The sequence below is a fragment of the Pseudophryne corroboree genome, chromosome 8 (genome assembly GCF_028390025.1).
Source record: "Pseudophryne corroboree isolate aPseCor3 chromosome 8, aPseCor3.hap2, whole genome shotgun sequence".
Taxonomy (NCBI): Eukaryota; Metazoa; Chordata; class Amphibia; order Anura; family Myobatrachidae; genus Pseudophryne; species Pseudophryne corroboree.
The window spans coordinates 412,731,748-412,751,961 of NC_086451.1; the positions used below are offsets into that span (position 1 = coordinate 412,731,748).

Below are 20,214 nucleotides of genomic sequence, written 5' to 3' on the forward strand. Positions count from 1 at the left end.
TAAACATGGGACCCCTTTCAGTCCGTGTGGATCGGGTATGCTTTTTTTTTTTTTGCCAAGTACATGGATTACAAATATCAAAGGACACTGGATTTAGGTGAGTATAAGTTTATTTTCAGGTACCCCGGATTCGTCGACATTGGAGACGTGGCAGTCGGCGTGTCAACATAGGTAAGTATGTATGTGTCGGCATGTGTGAAATAAAGTTGTATTTTCACGGTGTGCGTGTCCTGTTTTTATTTGGGTATTTTTTTGCAGAAGAACTACAGGTACCAGCGGGCCCGTTTTTACCCCGCATGCTGGTACTTGTGGTTCTCCAAGTACCAGCTTGCGGGGGAGGCTTGCTGGGACTTGTAGTTCTTCTTTAAAAAAAACCAATATTCTTTCATTTTCAATAAGGCTATCAGCCCCCCATCCGCAGCCCTTGGATGGGGGGGACAGCATCGGGCTTCACCCCTGGCCCTTGGGTGGCTGGGGGGGGACCCCTTGATTGAAGGGGTCCCCACTCCTCCAGGGTACCCTGGCCAGGGGTGACTAGTTGGGTATTTAATGCCACGGCCGCAGGGAGCGGTATAACAGTGTCCCACGGCTGTGGCATTATCTGTCCAGCTGGTGGAGCCCGGTGCTGGTACAAAAAATACGGGGGACCCGTACTCTTTTTGTCCCCCGTATTTTTTGCACCAGGACCAGGCGCAGAGCCCGGTGCTGGTTGTTAAAATACGGGGGATCCCCTGTCATTTTTCCCCCCGTATTTTTGCAACCGGGACCGGCTCGAAGAGCCCGAGGCGCATTTTTTTTTCTGGTTTTTAACCCATTCCATTTAAAAAAAATAATAATATTTACAAAAATATATAAATAATACTTGTGCCTCCTAAATAGACAAACCAAGTGCCTAATCCCTTCTAATATAAATAGATATGCTATTAGCAATAAAAAAACACAAAAAAACATGTTTTTTAAAAAATGTATTACATTCCACCCGCAAAGTGAGGCGGATTGAAAATGACGAATTTACTAACGAAAAGCACTGTTGTCAAATTTACATTCTTCAATTGAATATACTTTTGTCGAAAAGCCGCATTTGTACCATTGCAGAAATGTCGAATTTGTCAAATGTCGAATTTCAAAAAGTCGAATTTGAAAAGTCAGTTTTTTTGACGAAAAGGACTGTATTGCATTGTCGAATTTTTTTTTTGGGCGAAAAAGTCCAGTTTTTCGACATTTTCGGGAATTCGACCGCAATTGCATATACCCCTTAATGTCCTGATTGATCGCTTGTGATTGGTCAGAACCACATATCGGGCTAATTTGGTCACTATCAACCAAATCGCCATCTCTGTGGATAATTTTACCCAAAACTTGTACCATCCAAAACCCATCTTCATTTGCAGAGTATCGCCTTTACTTTTCTTACTAACAACGGACAGATTATTACATTAAGGTTGAGATCTGCAGAATACCATTCTACTTAAACCCTACCTAGGCCAAAAACAGCTTCAAAACTGCATTTGTTTAAACCTCTAGCTTACTGAATGGTTTTTAATTGACTACTTTATGGGTGACCGGCGGTAGGGATCCCGACAGTCAGCATACCGACGCCGGGATCCCGGCCGCCAGAATGCTGACAGGGGGGCAAGCGCAACAATGCCCCTTGCAGGCTCGGTGGCGAGCGCAGGTTCTATTCCCACTCTATGGGTGTAAATAGCCCCCTGACGGCATTTTAGCGACCGGAATCCCGGCGTCGGTATGCAGACTGCCAGGATCATAACTACATCCCGTACAAAGTACAGAGAGCATGATGGGCACAATGGCCTTGCCCAATTAGCTTACAATCTTTGGTGGCAACAACACAGGTAGACAAAGATTACAAGGTGCTGGAAATAGGATCCACCCTTAGATTAACTTGCGCCTGCTTGAGCTGGACTTTTGGAAGTTGAAAAGCACTTTTACTGGTTATTCTTCAGACTACATGCAAACACCCCACAGAGCCCAGTGTGTATAAATCTCCCCAACCTATTGTGGCTTTTCCTTTTTATTCATTTCCAACACCAACCAACCCCCCCCCCCCCCCCCTTCCCCTGCTATCTCCCCCTCTAGTTTATTCCCCTTTCCCCTTTCTTTGCAGAATCTGTCACCACCTCTCCCCCACACTGCTTACCCTCTCTATCTGCCCTTCCCCGCTCCTCCTATCAGGGTTCTGTACAATCTCAGATAACTCACACATAATTGCCAGTACAAAGCAATTAGCTTAGATCCCCCTCCATTCATCACAAGGTTTTGGCCTGGTTCTTGAAAGATAAAAATACATTAACACTCAATTAATTCCTTACATGTTAGTGACATGGACTGAATAACGCTTCGCCTCTGCAGAGTAAAAGGAGAACGCACATTTTGGAAATATCCTTCTGCGCGATGCGACCTGCATAGCCACCTTTGTTGTGGAATCTCATTGTATTACGACACAAGAAAAAAGGAAAATCCAGGGTTTCCGGGGCATTTCGTCTGATAGGCAAACAGTTTTTACACAATATAAGATGGCATTTAAGATGAAAGTAATTATTAGCATTATTTGCAAAGAGTTATGTTGTGTTTCTCCCTATAGAAACACAACATACATCACTAGCATGGTACAAATACAAGTTCCAAGGCACAAGAGGAACCACCAGTCCTTTCACTGCATCTTCTGAATTGTGTGCCACCAAAATTGTACTGCATCATAGTATAAGCAGCAGATAGAAAAATATTGTGCGGTCGTCGGTAGTAATGTAGATCCGAGGAATTACCAAAGTAATAAATCAACACTTCCTGCATCAAAGGGTAAATGCAATGCCTGACATACATACAGTAGATGTAACCCATCTCAGAAATACCACTAATTGTACACGTTCACCAAAACCTAACCCAGAACACACTACTGTATAACATAGATGTCTATCCTCATACATATCACTTCGATAATATAGATTTTAAATGCAGCTTTACTTTGAGATACAAAAGAATCAACCTATTATATATATATACTGTATTATATATATATATATATATATATATATATATATACACACACAAATACACGTACAGTTTTTAAGCTTTCTATATGTTCACCGAGTTAACAGGCTACATGGATCCATATACAGGTTTCCATATTTTTATCCAATAAATCATATTTAGTTACCTTTGCAAAATTTGGAAAATGCAAAACTGATCTGTCCAAAAAAACAGTACTACAATTATAATACACTGTGCCTATCCTGCACTGACAATCTCCTTTGTGACTCCTCATTCTGTGCACCGTACAATATAAAGCTGCTTGCCTTCCCTCCTCCCAGCCACACAAATAAACAGCCATATGCATCTCTTACAGAGAAGCCGGAAAAAAATAATTGCAGATGGTTTGTTTTTATTTATTTTGCCATCCTATGGAACAGACAATTGATTTATTTTTATACCCACTTTCAGTCCAAATAAAGACACCACTGAAATATAATTTAGCCTTTCACACTACAGTATAAATAGCCATTCATTTGCTAATTTTAGACGTACAGTACTAGTCAGCAGGATGTTTTTTATGGCGAAAGAGTTTCGTAAGCAAAACAGTTATTCCAATAGGTGCAATGTCAAAACTATTTTAGGGAAAACAATGGGAATGTTAATAATATGTTTCGTTAAAGCGGAACTGAGATATAATGTATGCAAAACAAAAAAAGCAGAGATCTCCTGGAGCCATAACTTAGAATCTTCATCATTTTTGTTTGCTACAGAATTGTATTTTTCCCCTTAAAAAAAAAAAACACAACCGAGGAGAAAATATTTGCAAATATACTAAATATTTTTAAAATCTAAAATGTGATGTAATTAGAGGCATTTGAAATAATATTTTTCAGAGATTTATTTTTAATTTTTATAATGCCTGATTAAAAAAAAAGAAAAAGAAAAAGTGATGCTTACAAACTGTGTGATATTAATTTAGTAGTAAAAACACAGGGTGTTTAAAACCCAGCCTCTGTGAAAACAAGACGCACAATATAATGGAGGGTCGAGATTTATTGATCATAAAAGTAGAATTTGACAGCATGTTGGTGAAAGCAAACGAGTCTGCAATTCCTTATTGCGCTGTTGTTTTTTTCTATGCTCAGACCTAACGTATAATATGTTTTATTTCTTTTATTTTAAATATATTTTTCCTTTCACGTTGTTCATTAACATAATGTATGTGAAATATATTTTAGTCAATATATATTTCTTAAAAAAAATATTTTGAACAAGTAATATTTTATATCATAATCAATGTCTCATTTTCCTTTAAGACTTTTTTTTTTATCATGTCATTTTTTTCTTTTTCTTTTTTTTCTCTAAAGATTTTACAAGCAAGTTGGAATTATTAGCAGGTTATGAAATGGTTTTTACAAATTGCTGAATTACAACCCAATATTTTTTTTTTTTTACTTTCGCCTTCTGCGGTAGACGCTGTGCTGCCAGGAAGAGATAAGATCTCGCTTTCAGATGCTCAGCCTTGTTGTTTAGCAAAGGACATTAAATGGGCTGTGGGCTGGTTACCCAGTGAACGGGTTAATGGTCTAGAGGTCTTATTTATATGGATGTGATCTCTACCCCATGTGCTGGGGAGGGGGTGTCGAAGATTTAGTTTATTTTCCTCTCTCTGTCTCTCCTTTCAGCTGATCTTCTTTCAGAACAAACTGTTAAACATTTAACTGATTAGTTTATTTGCAAAGGCAATTAGTGTCAGGCTGCTTTGGAAAAATAAACTCTTATGAAGATGGATAGAGGGGAGACCAGGGAGGAAAATCTACATCCCAAACATGGGATTTGTGCAAATCCTACACATTAATACACCCGAATAATCTTTTAATCCACCACCTCGTGCTTTCATTTTCCTATCCAGAAGAGCGTAGGCTCACTCTAAATTCGGGTAATTAAGTGGTTAAGGTGTGATATCCTCTCGATAAGGGCTGGTTGTCGGTAATCGCTAGTAATGTAGAATTAATCCAGCTTGCAGTTAGTTCCTGCTATGGGAAGGCTTTGTACCTTTAAAGCAGAGAGGATACGGCAACACTAAACCATTTATGGGTTCCAAAACTTCAGTGATTGGATTTATTTACATGGCTGCCTGGCAAAAAAATGCCACCAATTGCTTTAATGCATGGTATTTATACCAGTGTCATGTATGTTCTGCATGTAAAGCCATCAGATGTATATTCATAAAACAGTTCGACCCCCTCCCCCCCCCCCCTCTCCCCACTAAGGTACCACCATAAATAAGGATGCAGTCCCAAGAGGCCAGAATGATTTAAAAGAGACACTTGGACACTGACTACGGTGCCACTTGGTTGCATTTCATAATGATTTTGTGGTGGCTGCATGAACCCACATGTGCAAAAATTGTTCTGGTCCACTATTGCCACGGTAAGTTTCACATGCAAGCACAAAAAAAAAAACTTCCACCATAATAGAAATAACATTTTTATTATTGCTCAAATTTGTAAATAAATATGAGAGAGAATAGGTCACTGTATGGCGTAAGAGTAGGTCACTGTATTGCGCTGTTAGTAAGCATTGCATAGCTTATGTTCCTATGTAATTGCGGTTAGAGAGGGTGCGCAGATATTTGCCAGATAAGAGGTTATTATGAAGATTTTAACCTCTTTTATCTCGGGGTCGGTCACAAGGTGAACTCTTATTTAAAGGAACCCTATCTCTGTATAGAAGCTGAGGAAATGGGGGGAGAGGAGGGCTTGTTTGTGTACACACAACCAAACAAGAAAGGTGAAGATTGGATTACAAATCACAGGTCTCCACATGACCACTGCTGTGGACAGCCCAGAATGCAGTTCCAGGGTCTCACTCTCTACACAATAATCCAGTAACATCTCCGCTGTTTTTCACAAACTTGTTGCTTAATGTAATTAATCCAGAACACACAGAGCGGTTATTCTCAGTTTGCCGTCCAAGTCCGGGCAGAAGAGATTTTTTTTTATTTTTTTTTGCCGGTTGGAAATTGGAATCATTAATTCAGTTTAAGCCATAAAGATGATTTATATGGCAGCGGGAGACAGTGAGAGCATCTTGTACACAGTCTGCATGTTGCAGCATTAACCCTGCTCTGTCCGCAGGCCTGGACAAGACGGCATGTAAGAGCTATCCGGCAAGAGTGTAGGCCTACCTCGCTGGACGCCATATCTAATGTAGAATGATTCAGAATAAAGAGCTCAGTGGAAACCCCCGATCAGCTCAATTTAACTGTCAGTTACAATATACACCCCATTGCCTATTAAAATGTAACTGCCGTGCACTAAAATAGGCCCTGAATATATGAATGTATTACAGCATCACCATATACAGATGTGTCCTAATACACCTAGCTTCTACACGGCAAATGGCATGAGTCGCTTGCCGTGACTGAGAGGAGTCGTGTACTGTACATTAAATTATGGCCCAGATTTATCAAGCCTTGGAGAGTGATAAATAGCACGGTGATAAAGTGCCAACCAACCAGCTCCCAACTGTCATTTTTCAAACACAGCCTGTAACATGGCAGTTGGGTGCTGATTGGCTTGTACCTTATCACTGTGAAATTTATTACTCTCCAAGGCTTGATAAATCTGGGCCTATATATGTCTTAAGGTGGGTACACACTATTAGATATATCTGCAAATCAATTGATCTGCAGATATATCTATGTACGGATCGGGCAGTGTGCTGTGCATACACACAGCCCGATCCGTCGGGGGACTGACGTCATGAACTGGGCGGGCGGGCGCGAGCGCCCGCCCAGTTCACCTGTCAATCACCGCCGGCCACCGCAGCATGTGTACGGGCGGTCGGACGACCGCCCCGTACACACACAGCGACGCGCCAATATATCGTTAGATATATTGGCTGTCGGCTGTGCTGCGCAGCCAATGCGATACGTCTGTGAACGACGGAGTTCACAGACGTATCGCCCGTACACACTGGCCGACGGTCCCGCGATGTATCAGCCGTTCAAGAGAACGGCCGATACATCGACCAGTGTGTACGGGCCTTTAGACGCATCGCAGAGACTCAGCGGAAAAAAAGCTGCCCACAGTGTACTAGAGACGCTGGGCTGGGACACTGACCGCACAGGAATTGGTTTTACACTCGTACAAAGGCACCAGTTTAGCACAGCAGAACACTGCATGAGAAACAGCCGCGTCCGCTGCGTCACAGCACTTCTTATACAGATTCAGACTCAGTCACACACACATACAGATACCGCTCATATCATTGATCTAGCAATGTAGCTTTGTCGCTACCTGTTGTTAAATTAATGTGAATGAGACATACATTTTCAGCGAGGAAGGAGTTGGGCGCAGTCTGGTCGCCTGGGAAACGGACGCACTGCGAGGGGCTGTTTGTCGCGAATGAAGCAACACATCTGTACACACATGCAGTAAACTTTAGGAATTTAAGACACGTTTTATGGTTGCTGAGCTCAGATCACTACAGTATATAGAATGCGCAATTAATGACATCACCGTTGTATGTTTATATCAGATCTATCTATCTATCTATCTATCTATCTATCTATCTATCTATCTATCTATCTATCTATCTATCTATCTAGACACACACACGTCATGGGCGTGTTGCAGAATTAACTGAATATAATCAGCTGTATGCAGAGATGTGTGCATATTGCGCAGCGACTGTCCCCTGTATGCGTTTGGTTGGCTACTAATCACCATCATCACACACTTCTTTATTATTTATTTATTTGCACCTAACCTATACTACAAAGTATATATTTTCACTCACGCTCAAGTCTGCATAGCCCATACCTAAGTCAGGATGCCCCCTTACAGCCCTGTCACACCTCTGTGGTATGCGCAGTGCATCGCCCTATATGCACACATTATATATATACTGTATATATATATATATATATATATATATACAGTTGCTGTGGTGCGGCACTCAGCTTTGAAAGAATAATCAGTAGACTGGCGTATATAACATTATATGTTATATACGCCAGTCTACTGATTATTCTTTCAAAGCTGAGTGCCGCACCACAGCAACTGTATGTATATATACTGAGGTATATGTGAGGGCACCAGCTGACTACGTTATACATCGGAGTGCCGGTCTAAATACTGTATATATATATATATATATATATATATATATGTTAGTGCGTTTATATACACAGGTCACATCTGCCTCCTGAATACTGTCATTACTCACTCAGGGCTGAAGTAAGCATTTAATCACATGTAATGTCACTCTAACCATAGGGGGAGCTCCATATACCCCGTGCCCCCTGCCCGCCCTCAGCCTTCCTTGTCAGATTTCATGCTTTAACCCTTCCTCTCCCTTCTCACTGCCTGCAGAGAGATGCTATCCAGACATGTGGTGGTCAGACCCCTCTATCCCCCTCCCCATACAGGATCCTTTTACACAGAAGAAGCTGCATTTTTCTGTAAAGAGTGAACTTTTTTTGACCCCCCTCAGTCCCCCCCCCCCCCCCCCCCCCCATTTCTCACTGACACAGTCATGTACTCAATGTCTTTCATGGGGGAGAGAAGCAAGCGTGGGGAGGGGGCCTTGCTATATCACATCTTACAGAAGATATATATCTCCTCCGGCTGTAGACTTCTGGGGATGCTCAGAAACGTCGCCCATGGTCCTGCACTGCATCCTGTGAATCAGTTTGTGTTTAGCAGCGGTTACCATCAGCAGGCTGCAGCTTTCTCACACCTTCCCAGGGCGGAATAACCAAACAAACAATAAAGCCTCATTAAACCCATGTGTCGTCCACAGATCATTAGCACGCCATGCCATACTGTGCAGAATAACCATAGTGCAAAGCCGCCTCACGAGTGTATAATGTCGTCACTTGACGGGAAGTCCTTGTTTCCCAAGACCCGTAAAGTGGAGCCATCACCTGCATCACCTTCCTGAGCTGGGACAGTATTTATGGGGCAAGGTACTAAAGAGGAGTAAAGACCAAAGCAACCAATCAAATTCTAGCTAGCATTTACCTGGCACATGGTATAAAATGATAGCTAGAACCTGATTGGTTGCTATGGGCAACATCTCCAGTTGACCTCTATAGAGGGTTTGCTAACTCTCCACCTGAGTCTAACAATTCACTAGCAACTAGTGCTGTCACCTGAAATGACGTCACTAGTTCCCAGTGAAGTGATTTCACTTGTTCCGAATGAATTTCTATGCGGCATACTCGTAAATATTGTCCGTTGGATCATCTGCTCTAATCTACTGCACAGGTGACAGGTCGCCATCGGGTCACGGGATAAACGACCCTTCACGAAAATCGTATAACTGAAAATAATGCAGCATCTTGGCCCAAGAGCGAACAGGGCTGCATTCTGAGGGGCACACAGGTCCTGATGTGGATGCAGTCGGAATAACAGAATGCTGATGCAACTATACGCAAGTCTTGATGTTCACACTTGCCCCGTCAGTTAATGCAGCCATCATTACTAGTATCCAGTAGTATCCACACTTCACTCTGACTGCATGCCCACAACACAGCCACGACAGTCCCAGGAGACGGTTCCGTGAGTGCCCAACTTAATAATCAGCATTGCCCATTTCACTGACGGAGAGGAACATCAAAGATCCTTGGAGATATGCAAAGAAGTGAAAGTTTGGGACAGTGCAGATGAGCTAGATGATGCCGCTAGATGAGGCCGCATTCAGATCAGCACACGAATCCGGCACACAAGCCATACAATCCATTGATACAACCTGAGAAGTTGTCCCTAGGGCAGGGGCTACTGAAGCCACAGGAGACCTTGCTCCAAGAACTTACAATTCAGCGCCATATGAAGGAAACTAACCAAAAAGATCTTTCACTCCAAAAGCACAGAAGGAGAACAAATAGGGGTATATTTACCAAAGTGCGTGTTTACAGGAGTAAAGAGGTGTTGGCCATGGCAACCAGTCACATTCTTGCTAATATCTTCTCCAAGGTGCTAGATAAATGATAAGTAGAATCCAATTTGGTTGCTATGGGCAACATCACTTCTGTAAACCCACATTTTAAAGAATACACACCATAATATCGCCAGAACCTGTTGCATGGCCCATTAATACTAAAGATATAATATAAGGGCCACAAACACCCGCAGATCTTACCAATGATCCTGTTTTCCTATGCAATGACATTTCTCAATACTCGTATTCTCATTTACATTGTTTTTTCTTTTTCATTGATTTATTTATGTTAATTGCTAGATGTAGGCGCAGCTCGTCACACATTTAGCAGTAAATGAAGATTATTAGCTGACGTATGATAATGGTTAGAGGGGCCTGCCATACCCGCAGAAATCTGCAATTAATACCTGACATGGCCTGTTAAATAAGGGCACCCAGGCAGGCGTGACAGACAGGTCATTGGCACCTTACGCTGTCTCACTGCTTGATCTAGGACTTTTTAACGACTCTGCCTTGGCCTATTGTGTGGGCAAGAAACAAAAGCATTTTGCAATTGAGCCAGCCAATCACCAGGTCCATAAAACTATCCCAGCTAGGAATGAGCCCTGAGAGGTGATAATTAGAGCTTAACAGCAAGTCATATAATTCTGGATACCCCAAAGGGTTCTGGACTGCTTTGCCTAAAAGGTGGCCCTGATTGATGTGGTGACAGCTTTGAGAGATTTATACACGTGCCTGGCTGTGCACAGACCTGTCAATGTCAGGACCTAATACGGACGGACCTAGTGTGGACCCTACTGGTGGTCACAAGTCACTGACCTAGTCAGAGTCTCTAACAATACATACTGAGGTGCACCCAGCCGCCGTAAAAATCACATTTTATAGAACGATGAAGGTAGACCTCCAGGGTTGCTTTAAAATTTCATAAGGTCATTAGTGTTGGGTCCCCTTATCCCTGTATAAAACGCAAGGACTGATTGGCCGCTGCATCCCAAATGCAGAGTGTATACAATTCTACTTAAACGGTAGATGCCAGAAAAACAAACCACATTTTTACGATGTGTGAACATGGGTATCCGGTCTTTAGGTCGACTAAACTCAGGTTGACACTCATTAGGTCAACCACTATTGGTCGACTTGGCAAAGGTCAACACATGAAAAGGTCGACGTTAATTTTTAAAAATGTTTAAACTTTTTCATACTTTACGATCATGGACTATGATTGGGAATAGAAACCTGTGCCTAGCGCAGCGGCAGCAGAGCGAGGTACCTTGCTGGAAGCGTGGCGAGCGGACACGGTGCACTAATTGGGGTTCCCGGTCACGTTACGAAGAAAACGACACACAAAAAAACCCAAACTCATGTAGACCTTTTTCCATGTTGACCTAATGACCGCGTCGACCTAGTCACTGTCTACCAATAGTGGTCGACCTAATGACTGTTGACCTAGTTACTGTCGACCCAACGATCCACACCCGTGAACAGGTGCATTTAACTGTTTATTTTTTGTTTTTGTTTTTTTTGAAAGAATTTATTTTTGGTGGCAGAGTATAACATACAAGTAAAATAAGCATTACAAACATCTCGAGAACAAAGTGATTAACACATGAAGGTAAACATAAATGACCTAAAATTGGCTTGGCAGAGAAAAACGGGTCAGCAGCAAAATTCTGTGCAGTGAACGGAAACGTCAAAGACTTTAATCAACTACTGAGCCAGAGAAAAACTACAAAGTCTGAAGATTGTGGAGCAAAAATGTGTCAAGATTCACAATAGGAGGCTAATAATGTATTGTGTGAGTATTAGGGTTACTGGCAAATGATGACTGTATTTATATTTTCAGATTTTGGAAGGGGAATAAAAAAGCTTGGTGTAGCCTGGTGCCAAAGCCTGTGCCAGGTTACCAGACAGGATTAAGGGGTCTATTTACTAAAGGCCAGTACTGATGGGAGAGATGTGTGCTGAGCGATCTTAACACAGACCGCTCAGCACACATCTCTCCCCCCGCTCAGCACAGCGCGATGTGTGCTGAGCGAGGGGGGGGGGGGAACACGGGGGCCGCTCACTTCACACAGCGCTGAAGTGAGCGACCCGCTAGATCTAGCACCGGCGATAGCGATGCGCGGGGCCGAGCAACGCTATCGCTGGGGGGCATACACACGACAGATCCGAGCTTAAAATCTAAGCAATCTCGTCAGATTGCTTAGATTTTAAACACGGATCTCTCCGTTTGTAACCCCCTTAAGTCTTGGAGAGAGATAAATTGGACGGAGATAAAGTACTGTACCAGCCAACCAGCTCCTATCTGCCATGTTACAGGCTGTGTTTGAAAAATGACAGGAGCTGGTTTGTTGGTAGTTTATCTCCATCCACTTGATCTCTCTCCAGGGCATAGTAAATAGACCCCTTAGTTCTTAGGTCAATGCTGGGTCTTGGGTTAAGACTCAGAGTAGGCTGAGATTTGGTTCTCACTACTGAGAGGCTGGCCTTTGTAAAGCTTAGCACAAGATTTGATACATGCAAAATGTTGTTAAAGCTGATTAACTTACAGGACGAAAAAGCAATACCTTTTACACTAAAGTTCGAGCCGCTGGGGCCGCTGAATATAATCCTTAACCTACGTACTTATTACCCACTTAGCGTACACAGATCCGTACCGTGTACGCACTTTGCGTACAAATATTTTCGACTTCGACAATGAATAGGTACGTGCATCTAGACATAGAGAAAACAGATAAGGAACGCTATATAAACTGGTGTGGTACTCACTATGTATAAGCCCCAAAGTGGTCACATCCAATCACCTTTGTTGAAAATGTCTACTCTCAGGACCTAATTCAGACCTGATTGCAGCAGCAAATTTGTTCTCTAATGGGCAAAACCATGTGCACATCCCACGCAAATCTAACTCTCTCTGCACATGTTACAGGCCCTCAGCTGGAAGGAATCCGACATTCCGATGTGTAAAATATGTATTAGATGCCCAAAACACTCCAATTCCTTTAATGCAATCATTTCCCACAACTAACTAGGATGGCCGTTCCAGGAGGTTATAACTTCTACAATAGCCTCCTGCAGATACTGAATAAATCAACACCAAAAAGTCACAAGTGAGCTACGGCAAATGGCTGCAAAATGGTTGCATGGTATGACAGCTGCCTCCATATGTACATACGTATGTAGGATTAGAAGCCCAAGTGACCTTACAGCAAAGATATTTTGTTTTAACTGGAACACCTGAATGAATCAATTTTGGTTACAACCTCCCACACTGCCAGCTGTGGTCGCCTTTTTAATAACTGTTCCAGGATTTCAAAGAACTAAGGATCAATAGGGTTGAGGTTACCTAAAGGTTAAAAAAGGGGCAGACTGGATGGGCCAAATGGTTCTTATATGCCGCAAATTCTATGTTTCTAAGGGAACAAGATCACATTCTCATCTAACCGTAACACGCATAAAAACCTTTACCTATAGCATGGTTGTAGTGTGGAGTAAACAATACGTAGCCAATCAGTAATGAGCAGTAGAACTAGACCCAGACAGATGTGTGTACTTATACATGCTTCTTTTTGCTGTTCTTCCGTTGTCAGAAGAGCCTCGTTTACTTATTACTTAACAGCAGTTCAAAATCTCACAATGAGTGATGCCATAATTTTGAGAAAGCCCATCCCAAACCCAAAGTCACATACCTGAATAGAATACACTATAAATGTACTGTAAGGTGGAGCAGACTATTGGCCCATTTACTACAGTAATACATTTATATTAGATGCTGTGCTCTAGATATGTTTTGTTCCTACTTGGCTTTATACGAGAGAACATTTAACTTGCAAAATAAATAATTTTAAAGAACCACATCACAGGAACTTAAATATACTTGGTCCCAAGCAGGTATCAGGGAAAACTTGGCATTTCTCTGCAAATACCAGCCAGGGGAGTAGCCATAACTTTGAGGATGCCATAGCAACATTTGGAAGAGGCCTCTCCGCAATGCTTCTAGAGAGCCACTTCTCTCCACAAGTGGTTGACCATTTTATGCCCACAATATTGCCCTAGTTCATTTTATGCCCCATAATATTGTCCTAGCTCATTTTAGGCACCATAGTAGAGGCCTAGTTCATTATAGACACCATAATATTGCCCTAGTTCATTTTATGCCCCATAATATTGTCCTAGTTCATTTTAGGCACCATAATATTGCCCTAGTTCAGTGATGGGGAACCTTGGCACGCCAGCTGTCACTGCCCTAGTTCATTTTATGCACCATAGTAGTGTCCTAGATCATTTTATACGCCATAGTAGTGCCTTAGTTCACATTATACCAAACAGTGCCACCAGTTTAAGGGCCCCATACACTACAACGATATGTCTGAGGCTGAAGTCAGATGTAATTTCCCTTGAACTCCCCCGGGACCTTCCCGGGAGTGATTCCATACAATTTGGTACTTTTGTGCTATTTTTGCAATTGATGAAGCCGCTATACATCGCATGCAATATATCGTACAGCATAGAATTGTACCATGAGATATATCTGATGGGTTGGATAGAGGGCTATGGGGGCAGGGAGTGTCCTGAGAATGCCAGTCAAACTTCCCTGTGATACATCGCATGCGATATATCACATGCACAAAAAACACACTTTTTTCATCCGATTCCATCCAATTTCGATATACCATTAGTGCAGCACCAACGACCCAGGGGATCCTATCCGACAGCCACGGGGACGCGCATCAGATTGGGTATGATCTAAAAAACATACAATTGTACAGAATTTCATACAATATATCAGACGAATATATCGGAATTGTATGAAATCGTGTAAAATCGTCCTAGTGTATGGGGCCCTTTAATGTTTAGATGCGGCTGCGGCCGGGACAAACACATCTTTAAGGCGTCTATGGCAAATAACTTGAAGGGGTCGGCCGTGGGTAGTTGGGACGGCCGGGACACAGATCCTTAGGGTACTGGCAGAGGGGTGAACAGTTGGGTACTGTGGCATCAGGGGCGAAAGTTATCACTTTCCAAAAATCTGTCTTCTCAAAAAGAACAATATTTCGGAAGTGATCATTTTATGATGGGGGCATAATGAATAATGAAAAAAATTGTGAGAGAATACAATGAGAATTGAAAACTAAAAATTCTCATTGCACAATTTTTTCATGATGAATATGCCCCCATATGAGCTGGGTCTGGGGCCACCTAAGCCTCTAGGCCCCATAGCAATGGCCCCCCTTGCACCCACTATAGCAACACCAATGCCAACCTCTATGCCTAAAAATGAATCTTTTCTGGGGGGGTTTCTCTCAGTTCATTTAAAACAAATAAAAGGCCAGACAGCAAATGTGATTAATAAGATAGGGGTATATTCAATTGATGTCGGACATCTCAGTATTCAATGAGCCTGTCGGATTTGGCGGTTCACGACAATGCCAATCCAACTTTTTTTAAAGTCGGATTGACACTGACGGAAACGGGGCTAAAACCTGTCGGATTTGAGCACGAGTCCGACAACACACATGGATCCGCGGCTATTCCGCCGATCCACGTATTTTCCTACAAGTCGGAATTGTTGGGAAAAAAACAGGACCATTGAATAGGTTGGAACAGGTTCCGACCTAAAAAAGTCAGAAACTGCCATCTTTCCGACAAGACGGCAGTTTCCGACTACAATTGAATACACCTCATAGAAGTTAAGTATTCGTAATGCAGCTATGTACTAAGAACCAGCAATATCATACAGGCAGCCATATCATTGTGTGTAGCAATGAGATTCTAGCTTTCATCGAGTGTTGGTATGCTGACCGCCGGGATCATAACTACATCCCAGATAGATGATAGCTATTTACTGATTGGTAGCTAATCACTTGTCCTCTCTAGAAGGTATGATAACTCTCTTGTTACGTTTTGCCTGTTTTAGAGTTCACTAAAAATACCCCCACAACATTGCCAATTAATGAAGACTAACACCCAGGGGTCTGTCAGAAAAAATGACAGTAATTCTAGGTAGTGCTATTAAAACCCCCCACAAAAACACATTTAATATTATTAATATATTGTTTCTCCATAGCTCTGAAAATTATAGCATCAGTCATCCAGAAATGAATGTCAGGGCACAATATGCAGACCCTGCAGATTACATAATCACCCGTTGGCACAGATATACTAATTAGTTTAGTCTGTATACGGATAGTTCTGCCAGAAAGAGAACAGCGAAATATATAACTTTACATCTGCTGCTGCCAAACACCTACTGGCCCTACCGCTCCACCCAGGTAACCCAACTTACTTCCAAATTGGACAGATTGGTTATTAGTAGGTGCCCAGGCTGTGCAGGCTACATCACATTGGGGCTGCTTAGTGTGGATGACGGCCAGCAATGATCATACGGCCAAGGGACCATAATTTAAGGGGCCAATGGTAGATGTTTCCTTGGGTATTTTTGTCCCTGAAAATGTCCCTATTTATTAGTTTTCACCAGTTTGTACATATCCATATATAATTCTGTTGACTATGTCATCCGATCTGGCGAATTGGACCGACATAATGGGAACATTGTCTAGTGTGTACTCACAACTGCGCAATCCTACTGGCTGTTTGCCAGGTTGTCCTGTCGGGCATGCTGCACACCCGACAGGACGACACATCAAATGACGGCATGCATTGGAATGCCTCCTTGAACGATATATTGTGCAGTCACACGATATATCGTTAAGTGTGTACTCAGCTTCAGATGTACCCAAGAGGAGTACTTATAAGTAACACAACAATGTAATACAATTTTCTGCAAGCATGTCATGGAGTAGTTAAATGTATTTATTTATTATCAATTATTTATATAGTGCAAAACGCTTTATAGAGAATATTCACATCACTCCCTGCTGCAGTGGAGCTTACAATCTATATTCCAAATCACATGTACACACATACCCACTAGGGTGAATTTTTGTCGGAAACCATTTAACCTACCAAAATTTTTTTGTAGAGTGTGGAAGATAATCGGAGCACCCAGAGGAAAGTTATGCAAGCACAGAGAGAACATACAAACCCCACACAAAAAATCTGCCTAGCATCACAACGGTCCTGGAAATGATAATGCAGTTTTGGCAACTGTGGAAATGGGCAACATAATCAAATATTTACAGTACTTATTTTTACATTGTTGTGTTCTGTAGGGTTTCCTGAGGAGGTAAACAGTGTTAAGCTGGGTATACATTAGATGATGTGTACCCAGCACGTCATCACGGGGGAGACAGGACCGGACGGGAGAACCGGCATCAACAAATGCATACACACTTGCCGATGCTGGCAGCAACGGTGGTGGACATGCTACATTCTGCAGCATGGACCTGACTAGCGATACTGCAAGACTGAGCTACATGCAGGTCCAACGGGCGATGTCGCTGACGACCCGCGGGAGCGCACATCGTCAGCAACATAAAGGGTAAACACTGGACGATTTAAACAATTTGTCATTACGATCTGTCGGAATCTGGAAAATCGTTTAAAAAAAACGTGTAATGTGTACCCAGCTTTACTCTCACTTCTTCATAATAATTCTGTAATTGGGCGCTGCGTAACCCTTGTGGCGCCATATAAATAGTAGTGATGAGCGGATTCGGTTTTACTCGGTTTTACTCGGTTCTCAAAACCGAATCTTATTGGCTCACTGATGTCACGTGTTTTGGATAGCCAATAAGATTCGGTTTTGAGAACCGAGTAAAACCGAGTAAAACCGAATCCACTCATCACTAATAAATAGCGGATAATAATACACATTTATCTATTATTCATGGTTTGGTTACTGAACAAATAGTTTGACCATATCCAGTCATATTTATAAATACAAGAAAAGGGCGCCCTCTACATACTCTTGTGTATTAATAGATATTTACAAAAATCTGACGTTATTACAAAGCCTACTTATAGTTTCAATTATTAATCTAAAAAAAGCATTGCTCATTAAAGTATTATTGGTGCTCAGCCTAAAAAAAATTGGTTGCAGTGTTGTATGGTGTAGCACCCCCCAGTGTGGACACTGCACCCCTCCCTGGGCGCTGACCTCTCCTTGTCTCTGCTCATGTGGGGTCAATGTGTGGGAATAGCAAAGGGGCTTTTCATCTCTCTCCGCAGGGCTTGGGGCAGAATGCACATATCAAGGCAGGGGAAAAACACCAACACAAACAGGGGGTGAAACACTTTTGTGTGCAGTGAGAATCCCCCGCAGCCCACCACCCCTCGCTCTTCTGGAAGTCCAGCACATGGAGATCTGGCAGAGTGCAGGAGGAATCCACAGTCCCTTTTGTTTTCTCTGCATCTAATCTGTGCCTCCAGAATCCAACTGTGCAAGAGGTGGAGAAGGGGGGGCGACAAGACAATATAAAGAGGGATGACAAAAAAAACTAAATGGGATCAAAGTGCACAGCAGCCAGAGGGACCAATAGGATCAAACACATTAAAGGAACGCGAGCAACTGCCACCTCATTGTGACACAGCAGGACCTGTGTGCTCAGCCTCACCGAGCCACCTGAGAACTGGCAGCACACGGAGGGTTAAGAGCAAAAGTCACTGCCAAAAAATGTAACATCTATATTGCTTTATATGTATCGGAGGGCTATATCCCTCTCTGGATAGGTGGCAGCTGTGGTGGCTGCACCCGTCCGAAGAGTGGTAACTCCATCCACAATGTGGAGGGGAGACACTGTGGTCCCATGATCTCAGGAGCAATAAAACAACATTGCTAGAGCATCAGTAAATTCACAAAGTATACAACTGCCTAAAAATAACCCGATCACTGTCCTACCACGTTCCTATTACATTCCCACACCTGATGCCATTTTCTTGGCCTATTTAGACCAGCTTAGTTCATTCTCACCTGCATGTGTATTATGGCCATACTTGTCTACTCTCCCGGAATGGCCGGGAGGCTCCTGAAAATCGGGCGACCCTCCCGGCCCCCCGGAAGAACAGGCAAGTCTCCTGATTTATGGGGTCCCCCCTGCCTGGCCACCCACTTAGCGAGTAAAGTGGGCGGCCATGACGCGATTCTTGCGGAATCGCGTCATCATAGCCACACCCCCTGCAGTATAATGCTGGTAATAGCGCCATTACACAGCGGGGGGCGTGGCTTAAATGACACGATACATCAGCCATGTCCCCACCTCCGCCCCGCCCCCTCTGCTCGTCACTACCCTGCCCCGCCCCCTGCTGAGCCAACCTGACTGATCTCTCCTGGAGAGAGCAGCCATAAAGTTGGTAAATATGATTATGGCCCCACTGATGCATGAAAATCACCCAAATCCCTCTGGATGGAAAATGCAGTGGGTCACTGAAGCAGATGTATTAAGCCTGGAGAAGGGATAAAGAAGTGATAAAACAGTGATAAGTGCAAGGTGATAACGCACCAGCCAATCAGCACCTGTCATTTCTCAAATCTGTAATGATTGGCTGGTGTGTTATCACCTTGCACTTATCACTGCATTATCACTTCTTTATCCCTTCTCCAGGTTAATACATCTGTCCCACTGAGTGCTATTGCACAAATGGATGTACCCAATAGGTTTCAGCCATTCGGACGCATAATGAAGCCTGTCAGATCTCTCCAATTTATCCATACACATAACTGAGTGATTTGACCAAATCTTGACTGGAATATTACCTCTAGATGGCTTTTTTTTTACACTGCAATTTAGAAGTGGCTTTGGGCACGTCCCTCTCTAATCTAAATCTCCCTGCAAAGCTTACATCTGCCACCGAGCCCAGGATCTGCTCACAAAGAGTGTATCAGATGGCCTGATCTGTCTAGAAGTAGAAGTGTGTCAGGTGCAGAGATAGCTTTTAGGTATGCTTACTATACTATCCAGGGCTGTTATTAGCCAATTTGGCTCGCAGTGCGAGATTTAAAAATGTGCCCCCCCCATTGACATAAAAAAATGCGCCCCCCCCCCCCCCCCCCGATAGATATAAAAAAATACAAATGGGCACGGTCTCGCTAAAATGGGTGTGGTCTTGCCTGAAAAGACTACCTTACACCCCACTTTTTGACCCTGCACCAACAGATCACGGCCACCACAGGGGAAAAAAAATTCCACCATATTAAGCCCCACACAGTAATGCCACCTGCACCATATTATGCCCCACACCGCAATGCCCTTGATACATTATGCCCTACAGTAAAGCTTCTAATTGCTTTTAAATTACCTGCTCGTTGCCAAGGCAACTGACATTACACAGTGTAATGTCAGTTGCCAGGGCTGTGTAATGCTAATTGCCAGG

The 20,214-nt window shown here is 42.9% G+C and overlaps 1 long non-coding RNA gene across 2 annotated transcripts in view; it reads left to right on the forward strand.

Moving 5' to 3' along the window:
• LOC134949357 (uncharacterized) overlaps positions 1–17,623 on the forward strand; it is a 124,524-nt gene extending 106,901 nt beyond the window's left edge. For both annotated transcript variants that reach the window (XR_010183149.1, XR_010183148.1), the window contains exon 3: positions 16,925–17,623. This is a non-coding gene — a long non-coding RNA (uncharacterized LOC134949357). The remainder of the gene's footprint in view (positions 1–16,924) is intronic.
• Positions 17,624–20,214: the final 2,591 nt, after the last annotated feature.